The sequence below is a fragment of the Tauraco erythrolophus genome, chromosome 2 (assembly GCF_009769465.1).
Source record: "Tauraco erythrolophus isolate bTauEry1 chromosome 2, bTauEry1.pri, whole genome shotgun sequence".
Classification (NCBI taxonomy): domain Eukaryota; kingdom Metazoa; phylum Chordata; class Aves; order Musophagiformes; family Musophagidae; genus Tauraco; species Tauraco erythrolophus.
This window is the reverse complement of record NC_141466.1, coordinates 33,209,038-33,224,676: the sequence shown is the minus strand read 5'-3', so window position 1 is coordinate 33,224,676 and position 15,639 is coordinate 33,209,038. Positions and strand designations below refer to the sequence as shown.

At 37.7% G+C, this 15,639-nt stretch overlaps 1 protein-coding gene across 1 annotated transcript in view; it reads right to left on the bottom strand.

Moving 5' to 3' along the window:
- Positions 1–15,639, bottom strand: part of ME1 (malic enzyme 1) — a 195,780-nt gene that overhangs the window by 56,695 nt on the left and 123,446 nt on the right. The window lies entirely within an intron of this gene.

The following is a 15,639-nucleotide window of genomic DNA, read 5'->3' as shown; positions in this document are numbered from 1 at the left end:
CGAAAAAAGTTGTGCTGCAGATGTAACAGGGGAAGGCATTCCACATTAAAGATGAAAAAATATTTCTCTTAAAAAAAAACGAAAAAAAAGCCAATGATGCTGTGGGTAGCAGAGCTGTGTAACTAAAGCAGAGATGAGATAGAGGCAGCAAAAAAGCTGCGTAGAACCATGAAAGAACAAAAATATTTTGGTATAGTAAAGCAATGCGCAGCCAATGGGGACATTATCTAAAGAGGAAGCATGAACAAAGCACAGGAGAGGACGAAGAGTTTGGCAGCAGCATTTGGACCACCTGGAAGGAAACCAGGTGTGTATCACAAAAGCCAGAAATTACTTGGGTAATCCACCAAGGAGATTACTCAAGACGACAAATGTTTTGAAATCTTCTCTAATAAAAGATAAGGATAGAGAAGAACTATGCCCAGGGAAAGACATCAGATTAATCTTACATATCCTAAGTGAGATGGAGAACACTTACTTCACTCGCAGAAGCTGGGTGGGTTCTGTTTGAGTAGCATTGCTAGTGCAATTTCATTTTCCAGCTCAATGCTATTCAGCAAAAATTAAACAGCAATAAAAATAGGTAACACTACTGGCACACATCACTCAGAAGATACTCCAAACAAGAAAACATTCTAAAAAAAAAAAAATGTAAGCATGTGTTCAGCCAAACTCTTTAGTTCCTGGGAATGGTGACTGGCTGTTCCTTAGACAGCATCCTTCCTTGTTTCTGCCCTTCTCTGGGCAGTTGTATACAACAGTGAGAATCTGGATTACAGCTTCCCTATCATGCCTTACTATAAGAGCATCAGAGCTTCTCTAAGGATAAATGCACCAGGCACTTTTGGGTCATGCTAGAAGATTACCATTCTGTATGAATAAAAAGCTTTTCCAATCAGCTCTGCAAGAGAAACAGCAACCCAAGTCAATAAATATACATCTAATCTTCAGCAGTTGGCACCAGCAAGCTAAAGTAAATCATTATCTTTCAGAAAAAAAGCAGAAATTAATGAAAAGTTCAGAAGGGCTCCACAGGCTTTACATAGATGTCTTGAAGAAAAATTCTCCTAGACTTGTGACAGTTGGCCTAAAACCTGAGCACTTCCCACTCAAATATAGAGCATTTTACACCTCTCAGCACACTTGGAGTTCTGACCAGTCACACTGACGTTACAAAACCAGGTTGCAACTGCCTGGCTGCTCTCCGATTTCACACGTGATGAATGACTCTGGTTGTTCTGGACAAGGAAAGGAAGAGTTCACAGGGAAGAAAAACCACATTCTTAGATCAATGACCATGGAAAATTAGGTCAGAAGCATATCAGAAATTTTTAAACAAAACTTTGTACTGATGAAATTCAGTATTACATGTTTAAAGGTAAGAAATAAAACATACCTGAGAGAATACTTTTGGAATGTACTCAAGTAATTAACTTTTGAAAATATTAGCCAGAATTTGAGGGAAACTCACATTTTACTACTACCAACACAATTCATTTTCCTACAACTTTATTAATATGGTTCCTATACATCACAATGTTCAAAGCTCCACACAAAGAGTAAAGCCTCAAAGACTAACAAAACCCCTTTTCATGGCGTTTCGATACAACAAAAATTGCCACCACTATTAATATTTAAATGAAGTCAAAACTTCACATATTAACTTCAAAATAACCTCTAATTAGATTTATACTTGGGAAAAATCAGAGGAACGTTTCTAAACTTTGCCATAGAAGTGGAATACTCAGGCTCAATAAAATGGTATACTTATAAGAGTAATGTTTTTTCCAGAAGTCATCATGAAGAAATCATAGCTGCTCTTGTTTTCATTGCAGAAACAGGAGCTATCTGAAATCCCTAAAGAGAAAGGGAAAGTATGAACATCATACTTTACATTGAAAAACTGGCAACACTTTCAGTTGACCTGCACTGGACATATCATTGCAGCCTGTGCTAGTGGCTATGATTGCATTTTATCATCATGAATTTAGCTTTCTTAAAAATTGCCCTTGAAGCAACTTCAAACTTTTCAGTCCAAATTGTCTCACTGGTAAACTTCTATTCAAATATTTAATAACAATGACTGGAAAAAAGGTTAACTAGAGACTAAATTAAGGTCCCAGAAGTGTTATAACTCTATTTTAAACAGGTGGTTAGGAGTTTTAGATGGCTCCTCCTCATAGTCACTTCAAATATTCAAGATCCTGGGTATTATATCAGTGATCTCAAAAGAGTAATATATAAAATTATACTTCTTATAACCGGAGACTAGGTGAGAAAAGGAAGTGGCTGCAAGCTCCTCAGAACTGTCTATAATCCTCTGCTAAGCCCAATGCTATCTATCCTTTTCACAATATTATTTCCACCGATAGGACAAGGGGAAATGGGTTTAAGTTGAAGGAGAAAAGATTAGATTAGATCTTAGGAAGAAATTCTTCAGTACGATGGTGGTGAGACTTTGGAACAGATTGCCCAGAGGATTGTTGTGGATGCCCCCTCCCTGGAGGTGTGCAAGGCCAGGTTGGACGGAGCCTTGAGTAGCCTGGTCTAGTTGAGAGGCGTCCCTGCCCATGACAGGGAGGTTGGATTAGATGATCTCTAAGGTCCCTTCCAGCCTATGCCATTCTATGATTCTATGATTATTTAGGCCTTCCTCAGGGAACCTCAGATGTGTACCAAGTGGTCTCCCAGTTTCCAGTACAGAGTAAGTAAGAAACTGATGTTTAACATGTTCTTGTAGATTATAGAGGCAGTACACTAATGGATGCAGTTTTCATCTGATTTTTCTTCAGGTTGTTTAGAAATGATACATCTACACCAGAATCTTTGGATATGACTGTAGCATATATACTTTGCAGAATATACATGTGCTTCAAATTAACTGGTGCAGATACCAGATAACCTTGGTGTACTGAGAAAGCAAGATGCACCAAATAGTTAAAAAGAATATTTTTAATGTTCTTTCTAAATTCTATCTATATTGTTTGCCTTTTTGTATATAAGTCACTTATTCCTTGGATTTCTGAATATTAATCCAACAAAAAAGTTATATATCTATTTCAGTGGTCTTGGTAAATTGTTTTTTCAGAGATGAACTGATGGAATTCTTACTGGATTCAATCACCATTGAAGATGCACCGTACTTCTGAAACTAGACCCAGGCCCCACCTTTTTGGAATGACTGAGGGCAATGAGGAATGAAAGAAATTTATACTAACTCCAGATTCTCTTATTTGGGTGTTTGAAGCAAAAACCTTTCTGTTACTTGTAATTACTTGTAAATTCTGTGACTAATCATTCAAAGTTATTAATCCATATGTATTCCAATGACTTTAGAAAATCAGGTTGGTTTAATACATATGTTCAGGATATGCAGCCTAAAAAAAATACGCCAGTTACTTCACTAAGTCTAAGCCCCCTGTTCATGATTTATTGATCAGAGATCCATCTGCCTTTTAAGATGAGTGAATATACTTTTTCACTAGCCAACAATCTGAATTCTGTTCTTTGTTGTCCTGATCCATATTAAAATGTTCACATCCAAAGTTAGATTTACTTAGTCTACTTGAGTAGTCATTATTTGAGTGCATTATATGCAGACCAGTGTAGCACCTACTGAGACTGGCCATATTGGAGCAGTTTAAGAATGCCGGTTAATGCAACTTACTCTTCTTTATGGTGGTTACTCATTCACAAAACTAGAGAGGTGGATTCTCCAGTCTCCTGAGGTCACTTTGCATCCTGAAATGCAGCATCTTAAATCACAGAAGAAATCAAAGAATTTTGCTGGCATAGGTGAACTGTCCTGTCACCTCAAGTCAGCCCAGAAACTTATTTTCTGGAGTAAGGAAAAGGTATTTAATAGGTTTAGCAGATAAAAAATGTGGATATGAGAAAAACGTGGAAAAGTATGCTACTCCTGTGCAATGTCTGCACCATGTAATCAAGCCCATTACAAAGAAAAACAAAGTAAAAGTATTTTTTTCTTTCTGTAGTGCCTTCTTGCGAGTAAACAAGTTCAGCTTGAGCTTCCTTAGTATGGCAACAACTATTACTATGCAGCATAAAGCAAAACATCTGAATCGTCCGTGTATTTCCTATGAGTGTGAGTTTTCTGAAAGAAGTCATGGTATTAGATTACAGTCTAAAAATGTAACCAAAGGTTAATTACAGTTATTCTACAACAATAATTTTTTTTATTTCTTTCAACTGCCTGTCTGAAAGCTATTTCCCCCATCACTCACCAAATACACATGATCTTTTTGAAAGCTATCAATCCATTACATGTTGGGATGACAGCAAGCGCAGAACACCCACAAAAGCACTGTGTGACCCAGCACCCTAATGGGTGCCTGTAAATGAGTGAACCTGCTCACTCTACTCCATCTTCAGCAGTAACACTGGATAACTCTCAAAATACTTATTTTCGCAGAAATGCGTGGAGGAAGTAGATGGAAGACTCTAAAATCATTTGCTTCCAGTCATGCAGAAGCAAATACACATACACACAAATTACCATTCTGAGAAGAAATCTTACGAAGAAACATGAGTTAACAGATTAAACAATGCTTCCAACTTGTACAGTATTAGACAGATATCTAAACACACACATCAAACATTCACTGTGGCATCTGAAGTGGCCTCCAAAATCCATCCCTCACTTGCTGGGTGCAGTTCAGTGGATGCATATGATCCATAACATACTGAATATAATCAGAATTATGCTATCAAATGCTGTTCCTCTTATGTAAACAGTCATGCACTATCAAAGAAGCTCATCTGGACTCCCTTAATCAAAAACTACTCACTGATCATTTTTTCTTACATGAGATAGTGTAGAGCTTGGCATCTATATTTCTCCTTGGCCCCTAAGTCTCCAAATTCCATATTTTTGTAAGTTAAAGACAAAGCCAAAACTTGATTTGATTAATATTTTTATTTGCTGGTAAGCTTTAGTAGCTAAAAAATATAAAAAGGCTCGGAGTGATGACATCATGAGATTTGTGCATACTGGCAAGATCACCTGTACACTAAAATAAAAAATAAATAGCAAATGTCTCTACTCATTGCCAATAAACAAAAGAAAACTGTTTCACAACCACATATCACATTCCATTGTATGCTCGAGCAATGCAGAAGGTAATGAAGAATCTCATTGCTTCTACTTCAAGAGCTTACAAAAGAAGAGACTGACTAAAAAATAAGAATGGCATAAGAGAGAATAAGTATTATGCTCTGAAACTGCATACTTGTTTACAATAACAACATTCCATTTAATAGATTAAGAAGGAAGCTCATATAAGAGCAAATGGTCGGGAATATCAGACTGTCCCTCTGCCTTGCTGGTAGAGTACCTTGTATTTTCATAATTTATTTTTGTGGGATGTGATAATCGGTCAAAATCAATTTATGTAATTTATATTAATGAAAAGGATAAATTACAAAATGTTCTTTTAAAAAGTTTTGGGAAAGTTGCCATCTGACCCTAGCCTCTTAGCAAAAGGAGGACCACCAAACACGCCAATTGGTGTTGGTAGTGAATCGCACCACTACTGAACATCCTCCTTCAGGATTCTGGAGGAAACTCCTCCAGAATTCAGGAAAAATTCCTCTTATGGAGAAACCCAGCTAATTTATTTTTGTTTTCATTTGTCTCGGGGCTCTGACAGGCAATGATAAACTGAAATCAACTGAAAATTAGGATCAGATGGTGAACTGAGATTAGTTCTGTAAACTTCTCACAATTTGACAATGCTAGCACACAAAAATCTCCCCTCATTCTCCATCTCTCCCCTATACGATTTAGGAAGTTAGATTATCTGGACCAAGCCATTAGCTACTGTAATCAGGGGGAGGTTGTTGACTTTATTTAGTTTCTCATCTAAATGCTCAAAAGACATTGACACCGGGATGGATTTTCATTCAGGAAACACGTATCTATTACACTGCTTCCCTCCCCCTACTCCCCTCAAGAAGGCCGGGAAAGATGTACAATAATTGTAGTTGTCTCCAAAGTCTCTTCCCTAGGGATGGGAATAATGAGCTCCTGGAAATGTTTAAAGTCTACTAAATAAGAAAAGCATCTAGCAATGATCTGGTAAAGCAGTTTTAACGCCATGAGATTCCACTCAATATCTTCAGTACTATTATTTTTAACTGAAAAACTAGGACTACAGCCAATTTTATACTTCTGGAATTATTATTGTTTTATAAATTTATACATATATACACACATGTATCTTTTAAAATGTCTACGTTTCCTGGCATTCAATGTAGACAGTTAGTGCTTCAAATCTTGACAAAATTCAGCTAAATAATCAACTCCCCATTCGTCTCCAAATATTTAAAGTATATGTGTCTCCAAAATATTTTCAGTTTCTTTCTCTTTGTTTGAGCTATTACAAAAAAGTCCATTAAGATTTTGCAATTTCATAAATATGATATCATTTCTGGGATAACAATTCAGAAGAGTGAGAAGAGACTGTCTCTAGGATTCTTCCATGAGATTCCTGGTTGGGAGCATGGATAGCGCTGTGAAGATACTTACACCATTCAAACACAGTGAACAGAACTCAACTTATGCATTGAAAGCCAGTGTACAATGGCTAGCAAATACAAGCTACTGAATAGTATAAAGACTAACAATCTCCGCATGGAGAAACCCTACAAATAACAGCTTTAGAAGTCCATTTGTCGATTTCCAGATGTTGTTTCTTCCTTCAAGCATCAATAGAGGCTAGAAACATCAGGAAAGCTAGCATGCACTAGCCCAACATGCCCAGAGTTGGGCACTTATGTTTAGCACTCAAGAGCTAAACTTTTTCAAACCTTGGCTCAAGTCTCCAGCCAAATTCTAGAAGACTTCTGAAGTCATGAGCAATGCCATGACCTGAGCTCCAAAGGAATCTCCTCTCTGTGAGGAAGAGTGACACTGTGGCTTTCACTGTCCTACAAAAATCCCCTCATTAGCTCTCAGCTTTCATCTCTAGTCCAAGAAAATCTCTACTGTCCTTTTCTTAGTTTCAAAGCACTTCGAAGAACTTCTTAATAGATCAAAGCATTTTTTAGATGCTGGAATCTAGTATTTTTCCTGATATTTTGCAGCGTTTGCTTGATACAAATCTGAACACTGATCTAGTGAGTTTTGCTGTAGGGACAGCCTTATCTTTGTGCCAAGAAACAGACAATTTGTTCTGCTAGAAGTACAGGCTATACCCTACCCACGACTCTCTGGACCACACTTGAGGTCTGAAAAAAAAAGACTTTTTGAATGGCAACACTACAAAAGAACCATAGAATACATGTTTACATTAACACTGAGAACAACTCACCATATTGCATCATACAAAGTGAAAAAGACATACTTCTCTCAACGAAGCCAAATCTCACAGAGAATAGAATAGTTCCAGTTGAAAGGGACCTACAACAATCATCTAGTTGAACGGACCACCTCAGGGCTGACTAAAATTCAAGGCATATTATTAAGGGCATTGCCTAAAAGCCTCTTAAACATTGACATAATGTGTTTCTCTTTGGCCAAGGAACAGCTAGGAAAGAGAAAGAAGCATGTTAGTGCAGAAGTAAGGCTGTACAAAATTTAATATTTAGGTGGATCCCTTTAAAGACATTAGCTCTGCGTGTCGTTACTTGATCAGAGCAGACCTAACTGAGAGAGCCCTAGCAAGCTGTGAAAAAAGGGGCTGCATCCCAGGCATGAGCACCAGATGGTTGTAACACGGAAAACAAGTGAGTTCTGTCCCTGGAAAGGAGGAGCTACACATAACAAAAAGAGGAAAAAAGGCATGTGGAGCAAACCTGACTTCCTCAAATACATTCACATTTAGAGCACAACTCACTGATAATGATCAAATGCTTTTAACCATAATTTTATGCTGGAGCGTCAATGTTCAATTAATATTCTATATCAACTATAGAAATGGCCCACAGGTTTTCACTTTTTATTTCTGTTTTTAGTAGTACAATATGTGACTACAAATATTTTAAAACTAAGTATGAGAGATTTGGAATTGTACCAGCAAAATTAATAGTAGTGTAGGAGCAGTCCTTGGGACAGTAGGATACGTGGCGAAAGTCCTAAGTCAGTATTCACCACACAATCTTTCTTTGGATATTTTGCAGAGTTTAAATTATAAACAGATGTTTGTGGAAAGAAACTCTGTCTCCTCTTTCTTACATGCAATGTATTAATCACTCTAGAATAAGACTATAAAGATAATATCCTGCTGAGTCCTTAGTACTTAGCAAAGTTACTAAATACTTCATTTACATCCCAGTTGGGGCAAAGCTTAAGAAGCAAAATTTGAGATGCTTCAGTGGTTTCTAAAAACAGTTATAAAAACTATTTAAATATTTATACTCTCAAGACTGACAAAAGGACCTGATGCCTCACCATGCTGGATGGTGGCAGAAGACAACCTCTGCCTTCAAGGGCTATGGGTCTGAAGAAAAGAAACCATCTTGTTCCCTTCCCAAGATTGAATATACAAGCAAATTAGTTTCAGAAAGAACGAACACAGTTTAGTTATGTTATGACATTACCTTCTTTTTTTTTAGCAGGGACAGTGATAGCAAGGAAGTAGTAAAGAAGCTTAAAAGCAGTAGTTGTTGCTTATCATCTGTTTATCCCTTGTTAAGAGACTGGGAAGAGTGGGACCTGTGCTGTGCTATGACAGAGCCAGCCAAGGAACCATGGTTGTGGGACATACCACAGCCAGCAAGAGCATGACAGGGACAGCAGAAGCCAGGAGATCATGAAACAAAGTAATTAAACAACAAAACCAATACTTTTAGAAAACCTCAGTCTCAGAATCACGAATCAACAATCCAGAAGGATATGAAGGAGCGAACGGCTGTGACATTGAACGATTAGAGATAATTACAGGTAAGAACAAAAACAGGTAAGAACAAAAATAGGTAAGAACTAAAATAGGTAAGAACAAAAATAGGTAAGAACATAGGTAGGATTAGGATTGAACAAACCTCTCCAGATAGAAGTGGGCAATAAAGGAGGAAGCAGAGTTGAAACTTACAAAAGTCAATCAGAATAAACAAGGCAACAGGATGAGATACCACTGGTAGAAGGCAGCTATAGGAGGTAAGCACAAACAGAAACATAAATGGACATGAAATGTGGAATGAGTGAGTCAATGAAAAGTTGCAGATGGTTATTACATGCAAGCAAGCATTTCAGAAACCTTAGGTCTTATTCCCATACCAACTTAAAGCTCAGGCACTGCTCAGACTGCAAAGCTGCACAATATTTTGTGACAACCAGCTGCAGTAGATGGTCTGCTGCAGACAGCACGAGGGTTCATTTTCTCATTTACCGGTGAGGTAGGGTGCTGTCATGTTAAGTAAAGAACATCCAAGCCACATTACACCAGACCAGGTTATTGTCTTTAACAGTTTCTAGCCCCTCAGGGATGGAAAAATTCAAGCAGACCACAAATAACTGTATCATGACATTCGAAACCTAACTAAGGTCTCTACCATATTAGGGGAAAAAATATTCAATTGGTCATTCTTCCATCAGCTGCTGGATCAGGAATGCTTAAATCCACAAAATCTGACAATTTTTTTTTTTTTCATGCCTTCACTATTCTTAATCCCCAGCATTGCTGTGATAGAAGTTGCAGCCCACAAGTGGTGATGTAGTTAATTCACTCACAATGGTCCCTACAGTCAGGAATCTCAGCTATTGTTTAATAGCACAAAAAGTATAACTCACCAGTGGTCCTCTCACACAGCACACGGAAGACCAAAGCACAGAAAAAAGAAACATCAAATTTTGCCCAGCAGAAGACCATCTCATCTAGTCCTATCACATACTCCTTTTGAGGATATAACAGTCACACCTGCGTTAGAGCCTCAAAGTGACACCTCTGAGCAGCACAACACTGGACTTAATCACCTAACAGCTAAATGAGAAAAAAAAAAACAACAAACATTCAGCCTATTATGTAGGAAGGAACACAGATTCCTGTAAATGTGATATTTAAACAAAATATTCAACAATGTGAATCCAAGCATCAGGTGCTGTAAATGAAGAGTGTCCCTAGCACAGGTGGTAGTTCAGTTTATGACTGCTATAAATCGAATGACATGTCACAATGACAAAAGCAAGCTAAGTCAGGTCTATCTTCATATCATCAGCACCGCTCCAAATTTCAAAATTAGTACATAGCACCGTACTGCCTTGTATCTGACAAGTGGGTGGCATGCTAGCACTTGCTTTCTGCCTTCTACCTCTCCCAAAAGTAAGTCCCTTTTACCTTCGTAAAATTGTACTACATAAAACTGCCTAAAATTAAGAATATTTTCTTTTTTCCTTAACATAATCACAATAAAAACGGAATTGATTTCCATTCCAGTCATTCTTATCAAAAGGAGATATTTACCAATGTTTGTACACACACTGGCAACTCGGCTTCTTTGGGTCTATGTTAAGAACACCTATCCATCTATATTTGAGTTTGAAAATTGAGCACAGGAGTGGAATTCGATGCCTTCTCTAAAAAATCCACCTTTTTCTTTGGGAACAAGCACAAGTTAGCCTTGGCCACTACTCTTAGAATGATTCAACAGCTCCAAAGTCATTTCTGTAACCCCAGAGAAGACATGAAGTGGCAAACAGCTAAAGCCTCTGCAGTTTAATTATTCTTCATTTTTAAGTTTTATCTTATAGAACTGGGCATTTGTTTAAAAGTGTCTTCAGATTTTGATTATATATTTAACACCTTTCTTAGTTTATATCAGTGCAGTTAGATTACATATACCTGAAACCCCATGAAAACACCTATACGCAAATAACAGTTTCAATGACACAAATACCAAGGCACAACACATTACCTAAAACCCCCAGACCCATGAATGATATCACTACATTTATCAGTCAAAAAAAAGTACTTTAGGTGGACTTTCCCTTTTTTTCCCAATCACAGTAGGACTTCTAACAAAGAAAGAAGGCAAGGTGACAAAAATGAGATAACATTCAAAAACTTTTTATATAGTATAGTGTGGCAGCACTTACTTACTGAAGCTGAAACTAGTTTAGTAGTTTTCTTTGGAGCACAGACTATGTTCTTTGTCAAGAATCTGTTTTGTCCCATGTTCTGTGAAACGGTTATTTGACATCGTCTCTTCTACTTAAGCTAAACCTGTTGCCAACAAGCCTCAACTGAGAAAACACTAATAGCCCCAGTAACCTTTTCAACTGCTTAAGTGCATGTTAACTCCTTGTTCCCAACCATCTGACCTCCTGCTCCCAAACACAGAGTAGAAAAACCTGGTTTAGCACCTAATTCTAAAAGAAAAATGTGTTGTGCAGATACTTGAGTCTTAGGCAAAGCAGCCATTTCCTTGTCTTCTAATGTCAAGTTTTCTCCATAACATGCTTTTATACCAATAGTTGCAATTACAAACTCCGCTATTCTGGTATTTTGTAATTCAACAAAAGGCCAGAGAAGAAGAATGATGGCTACAACACGTCCTGTGGAAGAAGTTGTTTTCCATCCCATGCCGAATATTTGCAGAAGGCGCCTTGAGTTCAATGAGGGCATATGGGAATTGACTCCAAGGAAAGTATGACAAGATTTTTTTTTTACAAAGTCGCTGTAACAGGAATATTGTTGAATATAATTTCAGGACAAAGTATGGCAATTTCTTTCCTGTGGGAAAAAAAAATAAAAGTCTCTTGGAAGTCTATATAAAAGCTAAAATAGGGTTTTTCTGGAGACCTGGGCAAACGCAAAATGATTCAAAGCAAAACTCTTATATATATGCTGTAATGTTGCTGTTCTTCATGTACCAAATTTAGTGTGTCTCCATAATACTTAATTATTAAAAAAAAAATAAAACAAGGAAGAAATGCTACAGCATATTTTGATAGTGATCAAATCTACCTTTTAAAATTTCCCAATTTATTAAAGTTTGCGTTTAACACTAAGGAAAAAACCCGAAATAGTATTTAGCCCTACAAAAACACTGTGATTACTTAGTAAACATGAAAATCCATTCAAACCAAAGGAACTTCGCCTCAGGTCTAAATCAAAAGCCTTAAGAACACACTGTTCAGCTCTGTATTTGACTTCTATTAACAGTCCAATCTAGATTTCTTAATTTGTTTGTCAGCACCTCTGCTGAAAAGGCAGGTCTTATTGAAAAAACAGGTATCCTACATTCCCAGTGAATTAACAATAACAAAGCCACGTAGCCTGCCTCTTCCCACCTTCACCTCAATCCTGTGCCAAAGACCAGCATCAAAGCATACCTGCCTACAGAGCTCAAAGGAGAAGGCATCTGGGACAAAAGCAAAGTGGTGCCAGTTCTGTCCAGAGCCGGACCGCACAGACGGTGGTGTCTGCTAATGCAATCAAACAGCACAGCTGCGAGTAACTCGATTAACTCCGACAGAAAGTTCATTGACCAACACACAGAGGATGCCACACACTACGATTCCCTCATTAGTTTTATTTTGGATTTTTGGCAAACAAGTCACTCAAGTGTCTTTAGGATAGGGGCCTGCAGCGTTTGGAGGTGGTGCTGTGACCAGGTGAGGATACTTTGCAACTGAATCTGATGTCAAGATCATATCCAGTATTCCTCATGTATGCGATTTCAAAAATGGCCATTGTGTGACAACCAGCATATGCTGGCATTTTGGCTGAGAGCAACAGATGAGCAGCTGGTTCCTATTTTGAAATCTGATTTGGAAAATATACCAATCCAGCTGCACCCGGTTCTCTTATCCCGAAAACACTGTTCTTTAAAAATATTTTCCATATATAATTTACAGCTTCTATACTTTTCTGGCAAAGAAAAGAAAACAAATCCTAACACTGTATAGTCTGACTTAAGCTGAAAAATCACTTTTTTAATACAACTTTAGAACCATTAACAAATTTAATAGAGTATTTCTCTGTAACTGTTATGACATTCTTCAATCAGCTGGTATAAATGTGAAGGATCAATGATTTAACTAGCTTTTTATCCAGTATAAATTCTGCAGAATCACTGCAGTTCCACCGCTGAAGAAATGCAGTATTCGAGAAGTCAAACACATGCTCAGATCATCATCAATTTTTCAGAAGAAAAGCCTTTTTAATAAAAACTCAATACTGTAAAAAGATCTCTAAATGCCTGGACCATTATGCTCAGCCAGAAACGGACTCCATAGTTTTTCAGATGACTCCAGGGCTGACAAATGCAAAACCTCTAACAAGGTGGGCTTTCTATTTTGCATCTATTGAAAGAAGCTAAAAAAAAAATAATTGAAAAATCCATTAATTTTAATGATGCAGAACCAAAGTATATGTAAGCAAGCAGTCTTAAACATTATTGCTAAATTTGAAGATTCTCACAGTTCGTTAAAGCACGTGAGATACGAGATTACTATGAGGATCGCGATATTTCAGAGACTTGCATCACAATCCTTAAGTATGGAACCACAAACCTAGACAACACCTAGGCAAAAAATAAGCTGGTTAAATATTTTCAAAACTTGTACAGAACCTAAAATTAATACAATATGAGTTTAATTATATGTAGCAGCTAATGGCTTATTAAAAGAGCACTATTTTTTCCAGCCTTTTTTCTCAATATGCTTTCAGATTTGCAGACTTTTCTGATATTAGTAACTATTATTACAACATTTCAGTTTGTCTAACAGACACAAATGAGCTTGCTACTATTCATATGTTTTGTAAAAGGAAAAATAACTCCTGTGCATGTTTTCTAGATCAGAGCTCTATCCTGAGCAAGAGCAACGATTCCAAATACCTATTCCATTAAGATCTTTAAAAAACAGGGACACAAAAAAAAGAACCACCAGAAGGAATTTATTTTTAGCAGTGGGAATTAATCACAAAGCAATTATAATAAAATGAATTTTATAGTATCATTTAACTAAATATTTGCAGAAATAATATCTTCTATGATTCTAGAAAGAAGGTTTAACTTTTTCTAGTAGTATTTAACTCCTTTTTTATTAAAATCTGCATAGTTCATTTTCAACAAACCCTGCCAGCAAACTCATTCCAGTAGCCATTTAGGCTTGCTACAGACCAGCAAGTAGATGAATGATTAACTTTGATGGTAAAATCCACCAAATTCTGAAATAAAGTTGGCCAATTAAGTGATACTTCTCTCGCTGTTTCCAAAGTATAATGTTTGAAACAGATAACTTTCTGGTTTTGTACTAAGCTAAATCCCATTTTCAGAAGGAGAAATATCAAAGTAACACTGTGCCGGAGATAAAACAGTAAAGAATTTCCTCTGCAAGAGCCAATGCAGGGAGAGCAGCAGAAATTCTTCCTCCTAATTATTAGCAAGATCAAAAAGAGTAAGGGATTAGAAGAAAAAGATCTTTGAATTACTGAGAATCCAGTTGAGTTATCAAAATGTGTTCCTTTTTTCTCTCATATACATTCCCAGTTTTGTAAAGATGACCTACCAGACAACTATTATCTGCTTCTGTGGACACAGTCAAGATCCTTTGGAATTCCAGAAATCCAGTTATTCAAATAAACTCACTTACAAAATCATAAAGAACTTTTGTAATTTTGTAATTAAACAAATACATTAGCTAAACAGATGACGTGATTTATTCAGACATTGTTAGCACCGGCACCACCGTGGGCGTCAACAGTGTCAGTTAACTGCACTTAAATATGGTAGTGGGTCTGAAGTGTCGTATTGCATTTTTCAGCCATTTCCAGGCTAATATTTTTTACAGTGGTGTATAAACACTAGTGATTGCTAATGCAGAAATAAGATGTGTATCTGGAATTTCCGAAAAGTGTCAAAAATTACCCGGATATCAAATACTGTCTCCTTACCTCTAGATTAAACAAAAGAAAATGAATCAGTAAAATAAATCAGTTGCACGATCTGGCAATTAAAAGCAGCAGTCTCTAGCTCCCTTCAATTAAGCAAAGTCTCAGTATGCCGTATTGGCATGAAGCTGGTACAGAGAGACTGCAGGACGTGGGTCGGGGCAATCCCAAGCACAAGTACAGGCTGGGCCAAGAATGGATCGAGAGCAGCCCTGAGGAAAAGGACTTGGGAGTGCTGGTGGATGAGAAGCTCAACATGAGCCGGCAATGTGCGCTGGCAGCCCAGAAAGCAAATTGTGTCCTGGGCTGTATCAAAAGGAGTGTGGCCAGCAGGTCAAGGGAAGTGATTCTGCCCCTCTGCTCTGCTCTCGTGAGACCCCACCTGGAATACTGTGTTCAGCTCTGGAGTCCCCAACATAAGAAGGACATGGAGCTACTGGAACGAGTCCAGAGGAGGGCCACGAAGATGATCCGAGGGCTGGAGCACCTCTGCTATGAAGACAGGCTGAGAGAGTTGGGGCCGTTCAGCCTGGAGAAGAGAAGGCTCTGGGGTGATCTTATAGCAGCTTTCCAGTACCTAAAGGGGGCCTACAGGAAAACTGGAGAGGGACTTTTTACAAGGGCGTGTAGTGATAGGACAAGGGGCAATGGCTTTAAACTGAAGGAAGGGAGATTTAGGTTAGATATAAGGAAGAAATTCTTTACATTGAGGGTGGTGAGGCACTGGAACAGGTTGCCCAGAGAAGTTGTGGATGCCCCATCCCTGGAAGTTGTTGTGGGTTAGGCC